We start from the raw sequence: 15,060 nt of genomic DNA, 5'->3' as shown, positions 1-15,060 counted from the left end.
AAGCAGAGCATCGTGGCAGGATCTACGTGTGAAGCGGAGTACATAGCTGCTTCGGAAGTAGCACATGAAGGAGTCCAGATGAAGGAGTTCATATCCGATCTGGGTGTAGTACCCGGTGCATCGGGTCTAATGAAAATCTTTTGTGACAATACTGGAGCAATTGCCTTGGCGAAGGAATCCAGGTTTCACAAGAGAACCAAACACATCAAGAGATGCTTCAACTCCAATCGTGAAAAGGTCAAGGATGGAGACATAGAAGTTTGCAAAATACATACGGATCAAAATGTAGCAGACCCATTGACTAAGCCTCTTCCGTGAGCAAAACATGATCAGCACCAAGACTCCATGGATGTTAGATTCATTACAATGTAATCTAGATTATTGACTGTAGTGCAAGTGGGAGATTGAAGGAAATATGCCCTAGAGGCAAATAAAATTGTTATTTTATATTTGCTTATTCACGATAAAGGTTTATTTTTCATGCTAGAATTTTATTGACCGAAAACTTAAATACATGTGTGAATACATAAACAAATATCGTGTCCCCTAGTAAGCCTCTACTAGACTAGCTCATTGATCAAAGATGGTTAAGGTTTCCTAACCACGGACATGTGTTGTCATTTGATAAGGCGATCACATAATTAGGAGAATGATGTGATGGACAAGATCCATCTATTAGCTTAGCACATTAACCGTTCAGTTTGTTGCTATTGCTTTCTTGATGACAAATACATATTCCTTCGACTATGAGATTATGCAACTCCCGGATACTGGAGGAATACCTTGTGTGCTATCAAACATCGCAACATAACTTGGTGATCATAAAGATGCTCTAAAGGTATCTTCCAAGGTGTTTGTTGAGTTGGCATAGATCGAGATTAGGATTTGTCACTCCGAGTATCGGAGAGGTGTCTCTCGTCCCTGTCGGTAATACACATCATAAGAAGCCTTGGAAGCAAAGTGACTAAGGAGTTAGTTGCAAGATGATGCATTACAGAACAAGTAAAGAGACTTGTCGGTAACGAGATTGAACTAGGTATGAAGATACCGACGATCTAATCTCGGGCAAGTAACATACCGATGGACAAAGGGAATTACGTATGTTGTCATAAGGTTCGACCGATAAAGATCTTCGTAGAATATGTAGGAGCCAATATGGGCATCCATGTTCCGCTATTGGTTATTGACCGGAGAGGTGTCTCGATCATGTCTACATAGTTCTCGAACCCATAGGGTCCGCACGCTTAATGTTCGTTGACGATATAGTGTTATATGAGTTATATGATTTGGTGACCGAATGTTGTTCGAAGTCCCCGATGAGATCATGGACATGACGAGGAGCTCCAGAATGGTCAGGAGGTATAGGACGATGATATTCAAACACCGGAAGAGTTTCAGAGTGCACCGAGTAGTCAATGGGGCACCAAAAGGGGTACCGGACACCCCCGGGAGGTCTATGGGCCTAATGGGCCAAGGGGAGGGACACACCAGCCAACGAGGGGGCTGGCACGCCCCTCACCCTGGCTTCTGGCTGTAGGGAAGGAAAGAGGGTAGGGCTAGCCCCTCCTGCCTTCCCCTCCACATGGGAGAAAGGAAAGGAGGGGGGCGCCACCCTCCCCTGCCTTTCCCCGCTCGCCTAGAAAGGAAAGGAGGGTGCGGCAAGGGGTAGGACTGCAAGTGGGATTCAGCCCCACTTGGGGTGCCTCCTTGGCTGCTCCTCCCTCCCCCTACCTATATATATGTGGGAGGGGGCTCCACACCAGCCCATGACAATTGCTTAGTTGTGTGTGGTGCCCCCCTCCACAGTTTCGTCCCTCGGTCATATTTTCGTAGTGCTAAGGCGAAGCCCTGCGGAGATAGCTTCACCATCACCACGTCGTCATGTTGCCGGAACTCATCCACTACTTTGCTGTCTTGCTGGATCAAGAAGGTGAGGACGTCACCGAGCTGAACGTGTGTTGAATGCGGAGGTGTGGTACGTTTAGTACTCGATCGGTTGGATCACAAAGAAGTTCGACTACATCAACCGCGTTAACAAACGCTTCCTCTTACGGTCTGCGAGGGTATGTATACACACTTTCCCCTCTCGTTGCTATGCATCTCCATGGATAGATCTTGCGTGTGCGTAGAATACTTTTTGTTTTCCATACAATGTTTCCCAACAGCGTGTATCCTCGGCGGGTCCCAAGCGCCTGCGTCCAATCACCACTCCAAGCAGCTCTTTCGCGGGGCGAACGCGCCACGGCCCTAGCCCGAGGCTTCGAGGCCCCACGCGAGGCCCGAGTGCGTCATCACCTTCGATTCCCGAGACCACACCAAGTCCGCAGTCGTCGCCGGCGCGCTCCCCATGTTGTGCACTCTCACCACCAGCAATGTTGCGGTCACCAAGACCCTCGTCAACAGGGGCGCCGGCCTCAATCCTCTCCGTTGAAACCTTCGAGACACTCCAACTTCCTTATGACCAGCTCTTGCCCACCAGGACATTCTTGGGGGTGACCGATGGCTCCACCACTCCCCTGGGGCAGGTGCGCCTCCCCGTCACTTTCAGCACCTGCGACAACTATCGTACCAAGCTCATGGACTTGCAACGGCGTTATTACTATCGCCGGGATCAAGGAGGATGCTGTCCGCACCCTCAAGCGCGCCTATAGGGCCGCGGCAGCCTCGCGCCCGGGCTCCAAAGATGGGGTCGGGCCTTCGGAGGTCGCCCCTGCAAGGAAGAATTTGTTATTCCCTTAGGACCACGCTGAAACAAAGAAGGTATCGGTTGATGGCAGCGGCGCGGCGCCCACCTTCACCATTGGCGCCGACCTTTCCCCCGAGTAGGAGGACGCACTCATCGCTTTCCTCCGGGCGAACAAGGACGTGTTCGCCGGGAAGGCATCTGGTCTAACAGGCGTCCCGAGGGGAGTAATCGAGCACCATTTGGCGGTGCCCATCCCATCAAGCAGAAGGCACAATGCCAAGCGCTATAGAAGCAAGCATTCATCACCCAAGAGGTGCACAAGCTGCAGGAAGCTGGGGTCATTTGAGAGGTGCGTCATCCCGAATGACTCGCCAACCCAGTCATCGCCCCAAGAAAGGTGGAAAGGAGCGCATGTGTGTCGATTTCACGAGCCTCAACAAGACCTGCCCCCAGGACCCTTTCCTGCCCCCACGCATCGACCAGATCATGGACTCCACCGCTGAGTGTGAGCTGTTGTGCTTCCTCGACGCATTCTCCGGCTACCACCAGATCAAGATGGCGGTGGAAGATGTGGAAAAGACGGCCTTCATCTCCCCGTGCGGCGTGTTCTACTACATCTGCATGCCGTTTGGTTTAAGGAGCATTGGCGCTACCTTCCAGTGGCTGATGCACATCATGTTGGGGCCACAGCTAGGGAGAAACGTGGAGGCCTACGTCGATGACATTGTGGTCAAATCACCCGAAGCCAATATACTAATCAAAGACCTGGAAGAAATGTTCACAAATCTACGCGAGGTCAGTCTGAAGCTCAACCCCGACAAGTGTCTTTGGAGTCCCCTCCGGCAAGCTTCTCGGCTTCCTTGTCTGCCACCGGGGGATCGAGGCCAACCACGAAAAGTTAAGGCCATCGAGAAGATGCGCCCCCAGACCCTTAAGGAAATGCAACGACTGGCAGGGTGTGTGGCCTCCTTGGGGTGCTTCATCTCCAAGCTAGGCGAGCGCACCTTGCCCTTCTTCAACCTGATGAAAAGGACAGGCTCCTTCAAGTGGACCCCTGAAGCGGACATGGCTTTTGAGGACCTCAAGATGTACCTCACGAGTCCGCCCATCATGGTGGCATCGTGTTTTCACCCTTGGTCCTATACCTGGCGGTCACCCCACAGACAGCTAGCACCGCGCTCGTAGTGCTGCGGGAGGAATGCGTCGGCACCAAGGAAAGGCTTCCGAGACTCGTGAGCCCTCCAAGCTCCCCGGACCTTCCAAGCCTCTTGAGATGCTAGAGCCTCGCGAGCCTTCCGCATCTCAAGCCGGCATCCCCCAGCATTGCGCACCCCTTCAAGAGCAAGCTCCCGCCGAAGCCAAATGCCTCGTCGAGCACTCGTGAGCACGATGCTGAGGGACGCGCAAGCACACTATCCTATGCAGCAGGAGCTTCTCCTTGCCCTCCTGGTCGCCTCCAGGAAGCTGCGACATTATTTTTAGGGCCACCCCATCAAGGTTGTCTCCGCGTACCCCCTGGAGAAAGTGTTGCATAGCCCTAATGTTGCGGGATGAGTCACTGAGTGGAGCCTCAAGCTGCAGGCATTCCAGTTGGAATTCTACACCACCAGAGTCATCAAGGGAGCGGCTCTCGCTGATTTCGTGGTGGAGTGGACGAACACATGAGGGGAGGAGCCTCATGAGGACAAGTCCCTCCTGCCTGGGGATGAGGCGCCTGCCGGGTGGGTCATGCACTTTGACGGTGCCTTCTCCAGACAGGGAGAGGGGGATGGGGTCGTACTTGTCTCCCCAATGGAGGACAAGCTTTACTACATTGTGCAGTTGTGCTTTCAGCATGGCGAGAAGGTCTCCAACAACAATGTGGAGTATGAGGGCCTGATCGCCGGCCTCAAGGCCGTCACGGCCTTGGGAATCAAGTGCCTCACCATCAAGGGCGATTCTTAGCTCCTCGTCAACTTCTCCAACAAAAAGTACAAGCCAAAAGACGAGCACATGGTTGCCTACCTAGAGGAGGTACGTAAGCTCGAGAAACGCTTCCTGGGTTTAGAATTGCAGCATATCCCACGCGACGTTAACAATGAAGCCGACGACATCGCTAATTAGACGAGAAGTGCCACTAGGCTCTCTCTCTCTCTCTCTCTCTCTCTCTCTCTCTCTCTCTCTCTCTCTCTCTCTCTCTCTCTCTCTCCAGTTTTCCCGCAGTTATTCTTCCTGGATGTCGAAGCTCTGTCGAACTACTACTTCGGAATGCGTGGATACCTTCGAGGGGTCGTCTAGTTCAACTCTCATCTCGGTGAACATTCTCATGGCTAGGAGGTGTAACCTAGTTGCGAAAATCGATGGGAATCATCGTGCTGCACTCAGCTACTCTGCTCGTCGGTGAGTTTGATCTTTACCGCCATCTTCATAGTGTTCCTGGGTTTGATCGTGTAGCATAATTTTTTTTTGTTCTCTGGCACGTTCCCCTACCATAGTGCCCCTACTCCCCTCAACACCACGCGAGCAATGTCCCTCTCGTATGGATTCCGATTAGATATCGCCTATGGGCGATCGAATTGGGTCGACTCATTAGCGTCGTTGCCTTTGTTGTTGCTGTGTTGGTTCGCTCTACTATATATTTTTTATTTTTCCATATCTTTTTTATTTTTCTTTGTTTTTTCATCGGTTTTCTTTGGTTTTTATTAATTTTTTCCATTGTACTTTGGTTTTCTTTGTTTTTCATCTTCTTTTAATTTTCTCCTTCGTTATACTTTGATTTTCTTTGTTTTTTGTCCGTTTTCTTTGCTTTTTTCTTTATTATTTGTTATATTTTGGTTTTCTTTGATTGTTTTCTTTCTTCGTCATACTTTGGCTTTCATTGTTTCTTTCTTGGTTTTGTTTGCTTTTGTTTTTTTGATGATTTTTATCGATTTTCTTTTTTTAACACATGTCTACTTTTTTCTTGGTACACAATGTTCATTTTTAGCGCACATGTGAAATACTGATTAGATACGCGTTGGAAATTTTTAAAATACATGAAGCACTTTTCTAAAAAAAATACATGTTTTGAACACTTTTTTGGATACACGGTAACATTTTTCAAATACACGTTGTAATTTTCTTAATTGCAGTAAACAATTTTCTAACTACATGAATATTTTTTACGTTTAAAATTTCACGGGCATTTTTGGAAACACGTGAACATTCCTTTAAAATTTCACAAACGTTTTAAATGGAAACAAACCTTTTTTTAACCTACATGAACATGTTTTTACTTGTATAAACAATTTTAAATGTCACAAACATTTCTTAATCACGGGAACTTTTTTAAAGTCGTGTACATTTTCCAAATTATATAAAAGATATATATTACGCAAACATATTTTCATTGTATACAATTTATTTTGAAAATGTGACAAACAAAATTTCAAACTCGCGAACATTTTCTAAAATGTAATATGAATGTATGAAGCATTTGTTTATGAGCTACATCATTTTGTGCATTTTAAATTAATTTTAAAATGTGACATACATTTTTTAAAACATGTGACATTTTTAAATGTCACACACATTTTCTGTACACATGATTAACAATTTTCTACACACATTTGCCATTCTCAAATGCATGATTAACACTTTCCATTAGCAATATATATATATATATATATATATATATATATATATATATATATATATATATAGAGAGAGAGAGAGAGAGAGAGAGAGAGAGAGAGAATATTACAAAATATAAGAAGCAACTAAGAAATAATGAAAAAAATGTAAGATAATTGGTACACCGTTTGGATCTGATACAAAGTTGCACAAGATTTACATTATTTCTAAATACAGGAACATGAAAAACACATGAAGGGAACATCACACTTTTTTCGGGAGAACAACGCGTATTCATAAATCTTATGTGATCTAGAAAGTTCAATACCAATGGGTCAGTGAAAACCACATGAAGAAATAGAACCGTTGTGTCAGTCGATCAAATTTTTACTACAAAATAGTGTGCACAGAAATCCTTATGAAATTTTACTATATGTCCAAATCCTACAATGCAAATCAAACTAACTAGACAGGAAATTTGTCTAAAGATTCATATCCTCCCAAAAATAATCCTACAAAAATTCGATGAATCAAAGAAGCCCCAAGTGTAAATGGATCCTTTGAGAAAACTCCAAAACTAATTCTGACATGTAAATTGAAGCAAACAAAGAAAAAAATCATAAGGATTCCAATTCATCTTATTAGATGTAAAAAACTTGTACCAATGAGTATTTGAAAACTCAGGAAAATAGAAGAATTGTACAGGTGGAAGAACATTTTCCTCCAAATAGAGTGCAAATAAATCCTTATGGAAATTTTCTATGAATTCAAGTCACGCAATGAAAATCAAGCAAACTACACATGTTTTTTTTCTAAGGACTCAAATTCTCCAAAATAAATCCTGCGAAATTAGCCTGGCAAAAGAAATCCTGAAAACCGAAGTGTTAATCTTTCTTTTGAAGAGAGAGAGAACTAGTGATGAACTTGAGAGCCTAGTGCTCCTTCGTTCGAAGAACAAAAACCCTAGACTAGATAAAACAGACAAACATACGGAATTATCAGGTCATAATGCATCACAGAGGAAGGTAAAATATGTAAAAGTCTGGAAACTGATGTATGTCATAACATGACCGATTTAAGAATGGGTTTAACCAAATGCCATAGAGCACTAGAAACATGTCCGAGCATCCGCAGCTCTCCCATATATCTTCCGGGGATTTCTCCCCAGGAACCCTTATTGCTTATTATTATTATTATTATTATTATTATTATTATTATTATTATTATTATTATTATTATTATTATTATTATTAAGATAAAATCAGTTCTTCAGTTGTCCCTCTTTAGGTAGGCGTCGACATGTTGTAATCATCACCCACAAACTGGGGGCTCCAGACCCTTAGCACGTTGTCGGTGACGTTAGACTGGTTCGCAGGATCGTACGCTGTGGCGTCTCTAGCGGCCGGTTATTCAGCCATGGGTGAGTTGTCGATGACGTTTGCCGGGTTTGCCGGCTGAAGCCCTTGGTTTCAGACTTCGTCTTCCTGGAGCAATTCCTTTGGGTCAATGCCATCTATCTGGAGCAGATTCACTAGTTCAAGGCCTTGCTACTCCTGCCCGTGTCCTCCCATCTAGTTCATACAGAATTTCTCCACCTCCTCCCAGTTACTAAGAGGCTCAGACTGCAAATTCTCTCTAGTGGGTTGGTAGTTGTCTTTCTGCAGAGTAATTGCGGCATGCACCTCATTCGTGGTGTCTTTCTGTAGAGTAACTGCGGCCTGCACCTCGTCCATTGTGTCTTCCCGCGGTGTAACTGCAGCATGCACATTGTTCTTGGTGTCTTTCTGCATGTCATCGCTCTCCATGTTGATGAAAATTTTGCCTGATGCTTCAGTACGACTGGTCTCCTCTCACTCCAGGTTGATGAAAATCTTGTGTCCATATCCATCAAGTGCTTTGCTCTTTACAGGCAGCACCTCATGTTTATATGAGAGGCTCTCATTATAGTACTGCTGGCTCTCCTCATATCTATCCCATATGGACTTGGTACCATGTATGAGAACTGGAGGTGGGCGTGCATTAGTCTAAGAAACTCGTGCACTAGTCGAACTCTTCCCCACTTGTGTCCACGACTTTCCGAGGTAATTGTACCAGATAGCAGAGGCAGCTGAACTTCCCTCCATATGTGTACTTGTCCCACGAAGTACAAATGTGCACCAAAACCATCTAATATCATTGTAAACATGACATGAATAATTTGTAAATTATAAATACGTTGCAGACGTATGAGAGACATCCGCAATACTTGGGATTTTATTTGTGGAATAAAATTGTGAAGGACCGTCATGAGATGAGCACCCCTAGTGGGCCCCACATGGCCCACGACACCTCCCTAAGGCAGGCCTAGGACGAATTGGGCAAGGAAGGAATCCTTCCCTCCTTCCACCAAGTGGAAGGAGAGGAGGATTCCTCCTACATGGGGCGCCCCTCTCGTTCTCCACCTATATATATGTGTGTAGGGCTCCCGCTAGAGACACACCAATCCAAAGGGGATCTCTCCCCCATAGCTCCACGCTCTTCTGAACTAATTGTCCTAAGTGTTTTAGGCTCCTAATTAGATGGGCTCTAATATCAAGCTAATTGGTCTAAGAGAATAATACTCCTAATTAGACGAGAAGTGCCGCTACTCTCTCTCTCTCTCTCTCTCTCTCTCTCTCTCTCTCTCTCTCTCTCTCTTTCTCTCTTTTCTCGCAGTTCTTCTTCCTGGACATTGAAGCTCTGTCGAACTACTACTTCGAAATGCATGGATACTTTGAAGGGGTCGTCTACTTCGACTCTCATCTCAGAGAACATTCTCGTGGCTGGGAGGTTTAACCTAGTTCTGGAAAACGATGGGAATCGTCACGCTGCACTGACTACTCTGCTCGTGGGTGAGTTTGATCATTACCGCCATCTTCATAGTGTTCCTGGGTGTGATCGTGTAGCATATTTTTTTTGTTCTATAGCACGTTCCCGTACCATAGTGCCCCTACTCCCCTCAACGCCACACGAGCAATGTCCCTCTCGTATGGATTCCTATTAGATATCGCCTATGGGCGATCGAATTGGGTCAACTCATTAGCGTCGCTGCCTTTGTTGTCGCTGTGTTGGTTCGCTCTACTATTTTTTTTCTTTTTCCGTATCTTTCTTATTTTCTTTGTTTTTTCATCTATGTTCTTTGGTTTTTATTAATTTTCTCCATTGTACTTTGGTTTTATTTGTTTTTCATCTGCTTTCCTTTTCTCCTTCGTTATACTTTGATTTTGTTTGTTTTTTGTCTGTTTTCTTTGCTTTTTTCTTTTTTATTTGTTATATTTTGGTTTTGTTTGATTTTTTCTATCTTTGTCATACTTTGGCTTTCATTGTTTCTTTCTTGGTTTTGTTTGCTTTTGTTTTTTGACGGGTTTTATTGATTTTCTTTTTTTAACACATGTCTACTTTTTTCTTGGCACACATTGTTGATTTTTAGCGCACATGTGAAATACTGTTTAGATACGTTGGACATTTTCAAATACATGATACATTTAAAAAAATACATGTTTTGAAGACTTTTTTGAATACACGGTAACATTTTTCAAATACACGTTGTAATTTTTTTAATTGCAGTAATCAATTTTCTAACTACATGAACATTTTTTACATTTAAAATTTCACGGGCATTAAACACGTGTACATTTCTTTAAAATGTCACAAACGTTTTAAATGGAAATAAACCTTTTCTAACCTACATGAACATTTGTTTACTTGTATAAACAATTTTAAAATGTCACAAACATTTCTTAATCACGGGAATTTTTCTTTAAAGTCACATAAATTTTCTAAATTATATAAAAGATATATATTACGCAAACATATTTTCATATTTTTTTAAATATCACAAACAAAATTTTCCAACTCACGAACATTTTCCAAAATGTAATTTACAGTTTTATGAATGTAGGAAGCATTTGCTTATGAGTTACATCATTTTTTACATTTTAAATTAATTTGAAAATGTGACATACATTTTTTAAAATACGTGACATTTCTAAATGTCACACACATTTTCTGTACACATGATTAACTATTTTCTATACACATTTACCATTCTCAAATGCATGATTAACACTTTCCATTAGCAAAGTCCTTTAATATATATATTTAGAAAATTACAAAATATAAGCAGCAGCGAACAAATAAAGAAAAAAACTGTAAGATAATTGGTACACCGTTTGGATCTGATACAAAGTTGCACAAGATTTACATTATTTCTAAAATACAGGAACATGAAAAACACATGAAGGGAACGTCACACTTTTTTTAGGAAGAACATCGCGTATTCACAAATCTTATGGGATCTAGAAATTCACTACCAATGGGTCAGTGAAAACGACAGGAAGAAATAGAACCATTGTGTCAGTCGATCAAATTTTTCCAACAAAATAGTGTGCACAGAAATCCTTATGAAAGTTTACAATGAGTCAAAATCCTGCAATGCAAATCGAACTAACTAGACAGGAAATTTGTATTAAGATTCAAATCCTCCCAAAAAAGATCCTACGAATATCGGATGAATCAAAGAAGCCCCTAGTGTATATGGATCCTTTGAGAAAACTCCAAAACTAATTCTGACATATAAATTAAAGCAAACAAAGGAAAAAATCGTAAGGATTACAATTCATCTTATAAGTTGTAAAAACTTCAGTACCAATGAGTGTTTGAGAACACGGGAAAATAGAAGAATTCTACAGGTGGATGAACATTTTCCTCCAAATAGGGTGCAAATAAAACCTTATGGAACTATGAATTCAAATCATGCAATGAAAATCAAGCAAACTACACATGTTTTTTTTCTAAGGACTCAAATTCTCCAAAATAAATCCCGCGAAATTGGTTTCAATCAAAGAAGCCTGGCAAAAGCAATCCTGAAAACCAAAGTGTTAATCTTTCTTTTGAAGAGAGAGAAAACTAGCGATGAACTTGGGAGCCTAGTGCTCCTTCGTTGGAAGAACAAAAACCTAGACTAGATAGAACTGACAAACATACGAAATTATCAGGTCAGAATGCATCATAGAGGAAGATATAATATGTGAAAGTCTGGAAACTGATATATGTCATAACATGACCGATTTAAGAATGGGTTTAACCAAATGCCATAGAGCACTAGAAACATGTCCGAGCATCAGCAGCTCTCCCATATATCTCCCTGGGATTTCTCCCCAAGAACCCTTATTGCTTATACTGTTCACCAGCCTTATTATTATTAAGATAAAAGTAGTTCTTCAGTTGCCCTCTTCAGGCAGGCAACGGCATGTCGTAATCGTTGCCCACAAACTGGGGGCTCCAGACCCTTAGCACGTTGTCGGTGACGCTGGACTGGTTTGCAGGATCGTACGCCGTGGCGTCTCTAGTGGACGATTATTCAGCCTTGGGTGCGTTGTCGACGACGTTGACCGGGTTTGCCGGCTAAAGCGCTTGGTTCCAAGCTTCATCTTCCTGGAGCAATTCCTTTGGGTCAATGCCATCTATCTGGAGCAGATCCACTGGTTCAAGACCTTGCTACTCCTGACCCTGTCTCCATGTCCCCATCTGGTTCATCCTGAATTTCTCCACCTCTTCCCAATCACTGAAAGGCTCAGACTGCACATTCTCTACATCGGGTTGGTAGTTGCCTTTCTGTAGAGTAACTGCGGCGTGCACCTCTTTCACAGTGTCTTTCTGCAGAGTAACTGCGGTGTGCACCTCGTCCATTATGTCTTCCCGTGGTGTAACTGCAGCGTGCACCTCGTCCGTGGTGTCTTTCTACATGTCATTGCTCTCTAGGTTGATGACAATCTTGCCTGATGCTTCAGTATGACTGGTCTCCTCTCTCTCCAGGTTGATGAAAATCTCGTGTCCATATCCATCAAGTGCTTTGCTCTTTACTGGCAACACCTCGTGTTTGTATGAGAGGCTATCATTATAGTACCGCAGGCAGTCCTCATATCTATCCCAGATGGACTTGGTACCATGTATCAGAACTAGAGGTGGGCGTGCATTAGTCTAGGAAACTCGTGCGCTAGTCGAACTCTTCCCCACTTATCTCCATGGCTTTTCGGGGTAATTGTACCACATAGCAGAGGTAGCTGAACTTCCCTCCACATGTGGCCACACCATCTCGGTGTACTTGTCCCAGATAGTATAAAAGTGCACCAAAACTATCTAATATCATTGTTATAATGACATGAATAATTCGTAAATTATAGATATGTTGTAGACGTATGAGAGACATCCGCAATATTTGGGATTTTATTTGTGGAATAAAATTGTGAAGGACCATCATGAGATGACCACCCCTGGTGGGCCCCACATGGCCCACGACACCTCCCTAAGGCAGGCCTAGGCCGAATTGGGCAAGGAAGGAATCATTCCCTCCTTCCACCAAGCGGAAGGAGAGGAGGATTCCTCCTGCATGGGGCGCCCCTCTCGTTCCTCCACCTATATATATGTGTGTAGGGCTCCCGCTAGAGAAGCACCAATCCGAAGGGGGTCTCTCCCCCATAGCTCCACGGTCTTCTGAACTAATTGTCCTAAGTGTTTTAGGCTCCTAATTGGATGGGCTCTAATGTTGATCTAATTGGTCTAAGAGGAGAATAATACTCCTAATTAGATGAGAAGTGCCGCTAGTCCCTCTCTCTCTCTCTCTCTCTCTCTCTCTCTCTCTCTAGTTTTCTCGTAGTTCTTCCTGGACGTAGAAGCTCTGTCGAACTACTACTTCGGAATGTGTGGATACCTTGGAGGGGTCGTCTACTTCGACTCTCATATCGGAGAACATTCTCGTGGCTGGGAGGTGTAACCTAGTTGCGAAAAATGATGGGAATCGTCACGCTGCACCGAGCTACTCTGCTCATCGGTGAGTTTGATCGCTACCGCCATCTTCATAGTGTTCCTGGGTGTGATCGTGCAACATATTTTTTTTGTTCTGTAGCACGTTCCCCTACCATAGTGCCCCTACTCCCCTCAACAACACGCGAGCAATGTCCCTCTCGTGTGGATTCCTATTAGAATCGCATATGGGCGGTCGAGTTGGGTCGACTCATTAGCATCGCTGCCTTTGTTGTTGATGTGTTGGTTCACTCTACTATATTTTTTTCCATTTTTTTATTTTTATTTGTTTTTTCATTGGTTTTCTTTGATTTTTATTAATTTTCTCCATTGTACCTTGGTTTCTTGTTTTTCATCTGCTTTTCTTTTTCTCCTTCATTATACTTTGATTTTCTTTGTTTTATGTCTGTTTTCTTTGCTCTTTTTCTTTTTTATTTGTAATATTTCGGTTTTCTTCGGGTTTTTTATTTCTTCGTCATACTTTGCTTTTCATTATTTCTTTATTGGTTTTGTTTGCTTTTGTTTTTTGATGTTTTTATCGATTTTCTTTTTTTTAACACATGTCTACTTTTTCATTGTACACAAATGTTCATTTTTAGCGCACACGTGAAATACTGTTTAGACACACGTTGGACATTTTTCAAATAAATGATGCATTTTTGAAAAATACATGTTTTGAACACTTTTTTGAATACACGGTAACATTTTTCAAATACACATTGTCATTTTTTTAATTGCAGTAAACAATTTTCTAACTACATGAACATTTTTTACATTTAAAATTTCTCGGGCATTTTTGAAAACACGTGAACATTTCTTTAAAATGTCACAAACATTTTTAATGGAAATAAACGTTTTTAACCTACACGGACATTTGTTTACTTGTATAAACAATTTTAAATGTGACAAACATTTTTTTAATCACGGGAATTTTTCTTTAAAGTCACATACATTTTTTAAATTACTATAAAAGATATATATTACGCAAACATATTTCATTGTATACTTTTTTTTGAAAATGTCACAAACAAAATTTTCAAACTCGTGAGCATTTTCTAAAATGTAATTTACAGTTTTGTGAATGTATGAAGCATTTGTTTATGAGTTACATCATTTTTTTTACATTTTAAAATTAATTTTAACATGTGACATACTTTTTTTTTAACACGCGACATTTTTAAATGTCACACACATTTTCTGTACACATGATTAACAATGTTCTATACACGTTTAACACTTTCAAATGCATGATTAACACTTTCCATTAGCAAAGTCCTTTAATATATATAGAATACTACAAAATATAAGCAACAACGAACAAATAAAGAAAAAAAAAGTGAGATAATTTGGTACACCGTTTGGATCTGACACAAAGTTGCACAAAATTTACATTATTTTTAAAATACAGGAACATGAAAAACACATGAAGGGAACATCACACCTTTTTTAGGAAGAACATCGCGTATTCATAAATCTTATGGGATCTAGAAAGTTCACTACCAATGGGTCAGTGAAAACCACAAGAAGAAATAGAATCACTGTGTCAGTCGATCAAATTTTTCCTACAAAATAGTGTGCACAGAAATCCTTATGAAATTTTACAATGAGTCCAAATCCTGCAATGCAAATCAAACTAACTAGACAGGAAATTTGTCTTAAGATTCAAATCCTCCCAAAAAAATCCCACGGAAATCAGATGAATCAAAGAAGACCCTAGTGTAAAGGGATCCTTTGAGAAAACTCCAAAACTAATTCTGACATATAAATTAAAGCAAACAAAGAAAAAAAAATCATAAGGATTCCAATTCATGTTATAAGATGTAAAAGCTTCAGTACCAATGAGTGTTTCAAAACTAGGGGAAATAGAAGAATTGTACCAGTGGAGAAACATGTTCCTCCAAATAGAGTGCAAATAAATCCTTATGGAAATTTTCTACGAATTCAAATTACGCAATGAAAAT

General features: G+C 41.9%; 1 pseudogene; it reads right to left on the bottom strand.

Moving 5' to 3' along the window:
• Positions 1 to 11,517: 11,517 nt before the first annotated feature.
• LOC123158168 (uncharacterized) lies at positions 11,518 to 13,037 on the bottom strand (annotated as a pseudogene).
• Between the last annotated feature and the right edge of the window lie 2,023 nt (positions 13,038 to 15,060).

This window comes from Triticum aestivum, chromosome 7B (assembly GCF_018294505.1).
Source record: "Triticum aestivum cultivar Chinese Spring chromosome 7B, IWGSC CS RefSeq v2.1, whole genome shotgun sequence".
Taxonomy (NCBI): domain Eukaryota; kingdom Viridiplantae; phylum Streptophyta; class Magnoliopsida; order Poales; family Poaceae; genus Triticum; species Triticum aestivum.
Note: the sequence above shows the minus strand (reverse complement) of the source record. Positions and strands in the feature narration are given on the sequence as shown.